Source organism: Epargyreus clarus, unplaced genomic scaffold (assembly GCF_041222505.1).
Source record: "Epargyreus clarus isolate Ecla_fem2 unplaced genomic scaffold, WU_Ecla_fem_2.2 ptg000015l, whole genome shotgun sequence".
NCBI lineage: Eukaryota > Metazoa > Arthropoda > Insecta > Lepidoptera > Hesperiidae > Epargyreus > Epargyreus clarus.
The window spans coordinates 16,528-24,687 of NW_027332223.1; the positions used below are offsets into that span (position 1 = coordinate 16,528).

The following is an 8,160-nucleotide window of genomic DNA, read 5'->3' on the forward strand; positions in this document are numbered from 1 at the left end:
ATAAGATATTTGTTGTAATGAAGTTGCTAGACAGAGACATATGCTGAAAAATTTGACCTTCAACTCCTTAGATCTGATGATGCAGAGGCACTTCCAGCCTAAACCACATGAATAAGCCATTTAGTGCTTTCAAACATATTTTACAGGTCCTAAGCAGGTACATGTAATGAAAAAAATGACCTTCAACTCTTTCACTCTGACAATGCTGGTGTGCTTCCAAGCTAAACCATAGAAGTTAGCCATTTTGTGTTTTCACGTATGTATTAACATCACTAAGCAGACACATAAGAAGAAGATTTTGACCTTCAAGGTCTTAACCCTGATAACTTTGACCTTCCAGTCTTCAATTTTAGTGATGCGGGGACACTGCTGGCCTAAACCACAGTAACTTGACAATTACTTCTTACAAATATAAAATATGATTAATGAATACGTTGTAGTTTTTCTTAACTATTGAATTAAGGTAAATTGGACCGACTTACTCGCAGAGTTTTACCACCTAGTTTGATTTAATTACTTTTCTATTCCAACCTAACCTAGCCAATAATATAGTATCACATATAGCCTCGCCTATAGTGTTTCGTATTGAATTGGTTAGGTTAGGTTGGAACATATAAGACAATATAAAACTAAGCGAGAAGGGCGCGGCAGCGCCCTGCGAGCGGGTGGGTCCAATCCGTATGAATTCAGACCTTACCTATATTCATCACCTTTATACAATTTTACATAATATTAATACAAACGTTAGCATGTCATCACTAAAAAGGGCGAAAAAAAATAATTTTAACAAAAAAATTAAACCGACTTCTATGTCACTACAAAGTATAAAATAATTGAAATAAATGTTGGTTTAGTACATATTTCTGAAGTCGGCACTCATATTGGACACGCTGTTTACGCTGTTATCAAACTAAATATATTGAGCGCCAACTTCAGAAATATGTACTAAACCAACATTTATTTCAATTATTTTTTACTTTGTAGTGACATAGAAGTCGGTTTAATTTTTTTTGTTAAAATTATTTTTTTGACAATTGAAATTGTCACTGTCATCTATTGTCGTGTTTGAAAAATATCAAAAAATGTTGTTTTTAGAACATTTAGGAATGAAACGATATTTCTCCGCACTTTTTCTTCGATTTCGTGTTTTTGCATCACTTAACAGCACAGCAACAGGCATTTTACATTAAATGGCTGACACATGGCTGTCAGCCATTAAATGGCTTCCTTCAATTACAAGGCGGTGAGATATCTATACTTATCTACGGTATGGGTACAGACCAGGGTGTTCGATTGAGAGATTTTGTTGCTTACTAAGACTATTTATTGAATTTCCACAATGGATACTACATTCTAAACTTAACTCTAAATTATCTTCTAAACTAAAATCTAAATTAATCTATGGTGAAAATCGCACAATGGTGGTAAACAGAATGAAGCTCTTTCCGTGGGAACGCTGCACGACCCCATATATTTCTTTGTTGGCACTATTTTATAAAACTAAAAAGTAATCTCATAGTCAGAATATAAAAAAGCATAAAGATATATTAGTAAACAAGGTAAAATAACAAAGAGTACCTATTTTTAGGTCAATCAATAGTTTTAATTCGGTAAAGTTAAATAGAGAACTTGAAAAACTTTGAACTTTGTTGTTATTAAAATTTTGGAAGTTCAGTAAAATGATGTGGCCAAGTGATTTGTGGCGTATCGCACGTGACCGTAAGAGCACTAGGCAGTGGGAAGTAAGGTGGGGCAGGCCAGCTGCACCGTGACGGTGGTCTCGCCGGCGGCGGGCGCGGCGCGCAGCACGCTGGCTTGCCGCAGGCTGTCGCTGATCCTCACGCGCGGGTAGTTCACGTGGTCCTCCGCCACCACCTTCACGCCTAATGGGGCCACCCCGCCCGTGCAGACCAGCACCTGATCCCATACGACACACTCATTGCACAATTTGTTGATAACGAAATTCTATAATCACTGCAAAAGTATTGACAGATAGATAGTGATTGAAACTCGGCCCCTCGTTCGAGGGATCCGAGGTTCAATTAATATTTATCGCTTGTTTTAACGGAGAAGGGAAACATTGTGAGGAAACCTGCATACCTGAGGGATTTAAAAATGCAGCTCAGCAGTGGGACAGTATTAAGTTGACGACGAGATAACGATGACAAATGTAAAAATTCGCTTAAAGGGTGGTATCGTAATGCAACTTAAACCTCAGAATTAAATTTTGCATCCATTCAGGATTAAGACTGAGGAGTCAGGATACGTGTGACCATTTATATTCGGTGGCAGGATTCTATAGGCATGTGTGACCACGTAGCTTGGTGTACTATGGTATAATTATTACCGGTTGCTGCTCCCATCGCACATACTGGACCGCATGCACGTATAAAAAGGGCCATCTACTTACGTCATCAATAACGCCGGAGGTCTGCCCGTCGGGTATGTAGAACGGCCCATACGACGTGTTAAGGGCGTCGGAACCTGTGAAATTTGATAAATGTGTACATATTTTTAAATTAAATGCATTCAATTAAGTTTCCCGTCACTGGAATCGTTTACTGTGTACCAAGTATATCACTTAATGACATAAAGAATCGCATTAGATCAGTAATAATTGAATGAGCTAACGAGGGGTAAGAGTACGCGAGTAATATATTTTGAACTTATCGGCGAATATATCGAAATGTAATGATCTATTCTAAGGTAAGGTTACTTACTACAAGCAAGGTAAGTACACTCACGAGTTGTTTCTTTTCAGTGTTCCGTGCATCAAAACCAAAAAAAACTGAATCTTATTAAAATCACTCGTGTGTCCGTATGTCGGTCTGTCCGTACGTCAGAGCGAGATTTCTTTGAATCCACTGAACCGATTATGTTGAAACTAGGATACGTAAAAGTATTTCTGTGACTCGATACACCGATAATATATATTTTTAATATACTAATTTTTCAGATATTAAAATCAGAGATGAACTTTGATCATACGTCTCTCCCTATGTCTCGAAACTACTGGACTTATTTAAAAACACCAGATTTCAGAAAAAGCTATTCTATGGACTCAAAATAAATAAGTAAATTCTTCTATATTGCCTATTCCCGTTGGAATGTATGGTACGTTACTATGTAATGCTTGGTTTTGAGATCATTTTATTTATACTGTATGTTTGACTGAAGTAGGCCAGGCAGCCTTGTCCTATCGTGTAAAACACGAGCACACGATTAATGAGAGCTTGTGTTACCACACGACGACGATCTTCGTAAATACTATTTTATTGTATTCGTAGCTATTTTGAAGTATATTTTAACAATTTTTAATTTTAACTTGTTTAACATTTTAAAGTAACGAAACGCTAGGAACCCAATTGCGACACTTTACCAGATCTTATTAATAATAGTTTTACATGAAAGGTAACCTTTGTGTACTCTAGATATGTATTGGCGGTCTGGACCGGTGAGGTTGATGGCGACAGGCGCGGCGGGCGCGGCGCTCGCGGCGGCGGCGAGCCACACGGCGGCGGCCGCGGCGAGCAGCGAGCGAGCGGCGGCGGACATGACGGCGACGGCGGCGGCAGGGACGGTGGTGCGCAGTGGACGAGTGCACTGATGTATACTGCGACGCACAACTTATTAACCAAGTTTGATTAGTTCCAGCATGCATACATTTGAAGCAAACACGTAAGCAATTGATAATAAATTGGTTACAGAATTGTTCTGGTTACGGATGTAATACAGGTCTCACACACACGTAATCCACACATGTCTGACACAGTAAATTAGTGTCTAATTATGCTGCAAGGCAAATTTTAAACATTAATGTAGTAAAGGAAACAATTAGAGATGTTTGTTTCAGTCTTTGGGATTCGTTAGTAATGTTAATATGGAAATTTAAGAAATAATATGTGTGAGACGACGAAGATATTTTATGGAATAACTGAAGTTGTGTCAATACAACCAACAGCAAATAAAAAGTAACACAAAATATAACCACTCAATGATGACACGAAAAACTACTAAAAACATAAAATAATTAATTGATTGATTATTTAAAAAGAATTAATTGATTGACCTCGCGAACTTTACGTGTTTATTTAGCGTCTACTTATTTCTAAGGTTAGCGCTCTACAAATTGCGCTTTGTAAAAAAAGTTTTATAAAACATGCTTATTTTTTCAGCATCCTGAAGATGGCAATTTCAAATAATATATGTATTCAAAACGATTTATCCTTAACGCCTAGCAAGTTATAATAGTACAAAATAGCGTCTGTTATCGTTATTATTTATTTATTTTACTTTGATTAACACGGTACAAAGCCAATTACATAATCTAAAAAAAATTTTAACAAAAAATACAACCGACTTCTATGTCACTACAAAGTAAAAAATAATTGAAATAAATGTTGGTTTAGTACATATTTCTATATTTCTGAAGCTTAGTTTTATATTGTCTTATATGTTCCAACCTAACCTAACTAAATAGTCAATGATGAACTGGCTTTGCAATTTCATTAGAACCTACACCAAATATCTTCAAACACAACTCAATTATTCCCATCGGTTGAGGAGTTACATACTTTGTCTCCGAGCCACATTATCAAACCCTTAAATGGTCAATGATGAACTGGCTTTGCAATTTCATTAGAACCTACACCAAATATCTTCAAACACAACTCAATTATTCCCATCGGTTGAGGAGTTACATATTTTGTCTCCGAGCCACATTATTAAACTCTTAAATAGTCAAAGATGAACTGGCTTTGCAATTTCATTCGAACCTACACCAAATATCTTCAAACACAACTTAATTATTCCCGTCGGTTGAGGAGTTACATATTTTGACTCCGAGCCACATTATCGGACCCCTAAATAGTCAATGATGAACTGGCATTGTAATTTCATTAGAACCTACACCAAATATCTTCAAACACAACTCAATTATTCCCATCGGTTGAGGAGTTACATATTTTGTCTCCGAGCCACATTATCAGACCCTTAAATAGTCAATGATAAACTGGTTTTGCAATATCATTAGAACCTACACCAAATATCTTCAAACAAAACTCAATTATACCCATCGGTTGAGGAGTTACATATTTTGTCTCCAGAACCCGCTCTGATCATCATCATATTTAAATGGGACCAACTTGTAGCAATTGTACACACACGAAATGAAAGGCATTAAAATAGGTTCATAAACAGCGAAGTTATGGCTGTTATATTTACATGGGTGGAGGAGTTCCCCTCATTTTCTTCAGAACCCATCGATGGATCCTAACCATATTTAAATGGGACTTACAGCTCGTCTCTATACAATAAAAAAAGAATTATTACAATCGGTCCACTAACGGCGGAGTAATTCGTGTACATACATAAAAAAAAAAAAAGATACCGGCCGAATTGATAACCTCCTCCTTTTTGAAGTCGGTTAAAGTCAACACATTCATACATCTCGCTCACAGTATCTATGGCACAATGATTATAATTTCATACTAAAGCAAATCGCATTCAGGGTTTGTGACCAGGATAGTGTTAAAAGCGCAGAGGACTCGAGGAATAGGCGAGTGGGAGCGCGCCACCGTGCGTGATGGCAGCACCGCTAATAATTTATTTGTACCACTATCTGTATGTATTTTTCGGTGCGTACAACCGGCATAGCTTATTATTAATTATTATGCAGTAGGGTATTTTATGGGATATATTTTAATATATAATATATAATTTAAGTAATCTGCAAAAACCTGAGCAGAGCTAACCAGTACCTACTTTTCCTGGAGGTGACTCCATGGATTTGTGATTTATGAAAGTACTAATTTTTGTCAGCGACTTCGTACACATAAGCTATATTATGATCTAATACAAATATTCAATCCATATTTATACCAGTTAGATGTAGAATGCCCAGAAATTATGAAATATTTTACTCCTGAGTCCTTACTAAAAATATTAAAAATGTCCAATAAAGGTACATAAATAAACATTGCGGGAAGGAACTTCAAAAATCTTTTTGCCTGCGTTACTTTGCCTTGACACATATTATACTTTATGATTTCTGAGCAGAAAGCTAAATACTAGTTTTTATAGTGGTTGCTTATAATCGACGGATTTTCAAACTTTTAAACCTTTCTTTTGCCCCGTTAGGGGTTAACTCTCCATGAGCCGTGAAATAGGGTTTCACTATTTGTAGCCCGAAAGGCTAATACTAATTTTCATTGCGCTTTCTTCAAAATTAGCGGATTTAGAAATATACTTTCAACCCATATTTAAGTAGATATCGTAACCATTACGATTACGATTTTCCAAAAACGGTAATTGTTTTATTATGATAAAGATGTATTAACATTATCGACCAAAAAGCCAAATACCTATCTGTATAAAGTTTCTTTCAAAATCGGTAGACTTTCAAATAAACTTTCAATTCCTATTTAATTTATTTTTGTTTATCGTTGAATAAAATACTTTAATAATTTTCTCCAAATGCCCCGAAAGAAATAAAACATAAAATATTTTTTTTATAAAACCAAAAACACATTATAATGACATTACAAAGTAAATTTATTGTAACTGAACAGTTCGGTTTGTACAGGATGGGTAAGTTCGCCAGCGGGCGGGTCCCGCAGCGGCGGCGCGCAGTACAGCGTGACGGACAGCATGGCGAAGCCGGCGTCGCCGCGGCGTTGCAGCCGCACGGTGCGGTCGCGCAGCTGCAGCGCGGGCGCGCCCGCCGCGTCACACGCTAGCACGCGGACACCATTCTCCTTCGCGCACACCTGCCACGTCACACTTTCTTATATATCTATGTGCTATGCGTATTATTTATTAGCCCAAAGGTGCTGTTCGGTCGTATCTCCAGTAGGAAACTGGCTTTTAACTAATATTAATTTAATATGATGATTCAGGGATTTTTGAAATCGTGAATTACGTTCAATACGTAATTACGGGAATAGTTTGTTTGTTTGCTACACTTTCACGCCTTAACTACATAACCCATGGTCATGAAATTTTGTACAGATGTCAGAGATTTAGAAAAGGACATAGGGTACTTATTGTCCCGAATAAGGTACAACCAGAGAGATAGATAAGAATTTCTAAATGCGAGCAAAGCCGCGGCTAAAAGCGTGTTCAAAGCGCGATAGTTTTATTATAAGTGTTATATCAACTATTGGTATTTAAATGATTTGTTAAATATTATAATGGTACTTTTAATTGGGCATTATGCACGTGTGCTGTAGACGAGGATACTGACCGGGGGGAGCGGCAGACGCAATGCTAGCTGTCCCGGCAGCAGCATCTCCGTGTGTACGCCCGGCAGCCCCGATAGCGTTCCTGTTGCCATCACTTTATTATCTCTACTGTATTTTTTATATTTAAACTACGCCGTACGCAGTAAATGTTGTAACTATTAAGTTATTGTACTCGCCCAGTGATGTCTCCGAGCAGTTGGCCTGCGCGCGGCTCCGCGCGGCCAGCAGGAGTGAGGACACGACGCACACGGTTATTCCAACTCGCATGATTTCAACATCAAACCAATAATGAAAATGATGTCATATAAAAATACATTTTGAAAATGATCGATCTTGGCGAAATAAACTAATGAAAGAACGTAGCAAATGAACAATAGCGTGATTAATCATGTAGAAGCAAACATTATTAATAATCGTGAATTCCTTGCACGTAATTACACACCGTTGGTCACACTAACGGTTTTGCACTCTTGGACATTAACATAATGTGTACTCCTTATCTTTAACATTTAAAAAATATGATGAAAATTGCTAGCAGTGCAACACTAGATTCTATAGAAAAATGTAAATATTTTGTGTAAAATTCATTTATCAAAATTTACTTAATTTTTCGTAACAATTGTTTTTTGTTATCGTTTTATTTGGTACATGCTTAGTGACGTTGCTGTAGCATATATCTGAGTGGACCAATAGTATTGTGACGTCTATAAACTATTCTTTTTACTTGCGTCCTACGACATATTTACCTACATACTAAGTTTCAAGTTCCTACTTCTACGGGAAGTGCCCAGTAATATTGATGAATCAGTGACCGAGTTAGTAAGAAGTAAAATGAGCGATTTTCAGAATCCAATTTCTCAGAAACTGCTCGACGTAAGTTTCTCAACTTGAACTTGACTTGGGTTATGATAGAGGGAAA

The 8,160-nt window shown here is 37.1% G+C and overlaps 1 long non-coding RNA gene across 1 annotated transcript; it reads right to left on the reverse strand.

Annotated features, from left to right (window-relative positions):
- Window positions 1-1,490: 1,490 nt before the first annotated feature.
- On the reverse strand, window positions 1,491-3,487 carry LOC140747932 (uncharacterized). The gene is made up of 3 exons (XR_012102909.1): window positions 3,417-3,487; window positions 2,411-2,484; window positions 1,491-1,917 (listed from the first exon to the last, which is right to left on the reverse strand). It is a non-coding gene; the product is annotated as an uncharacterized LOC140747932 (long non-coding RNA).
- Between the last annotated feature and the right edge of the window lie 4,673 nt (window positions 3,488-8,160).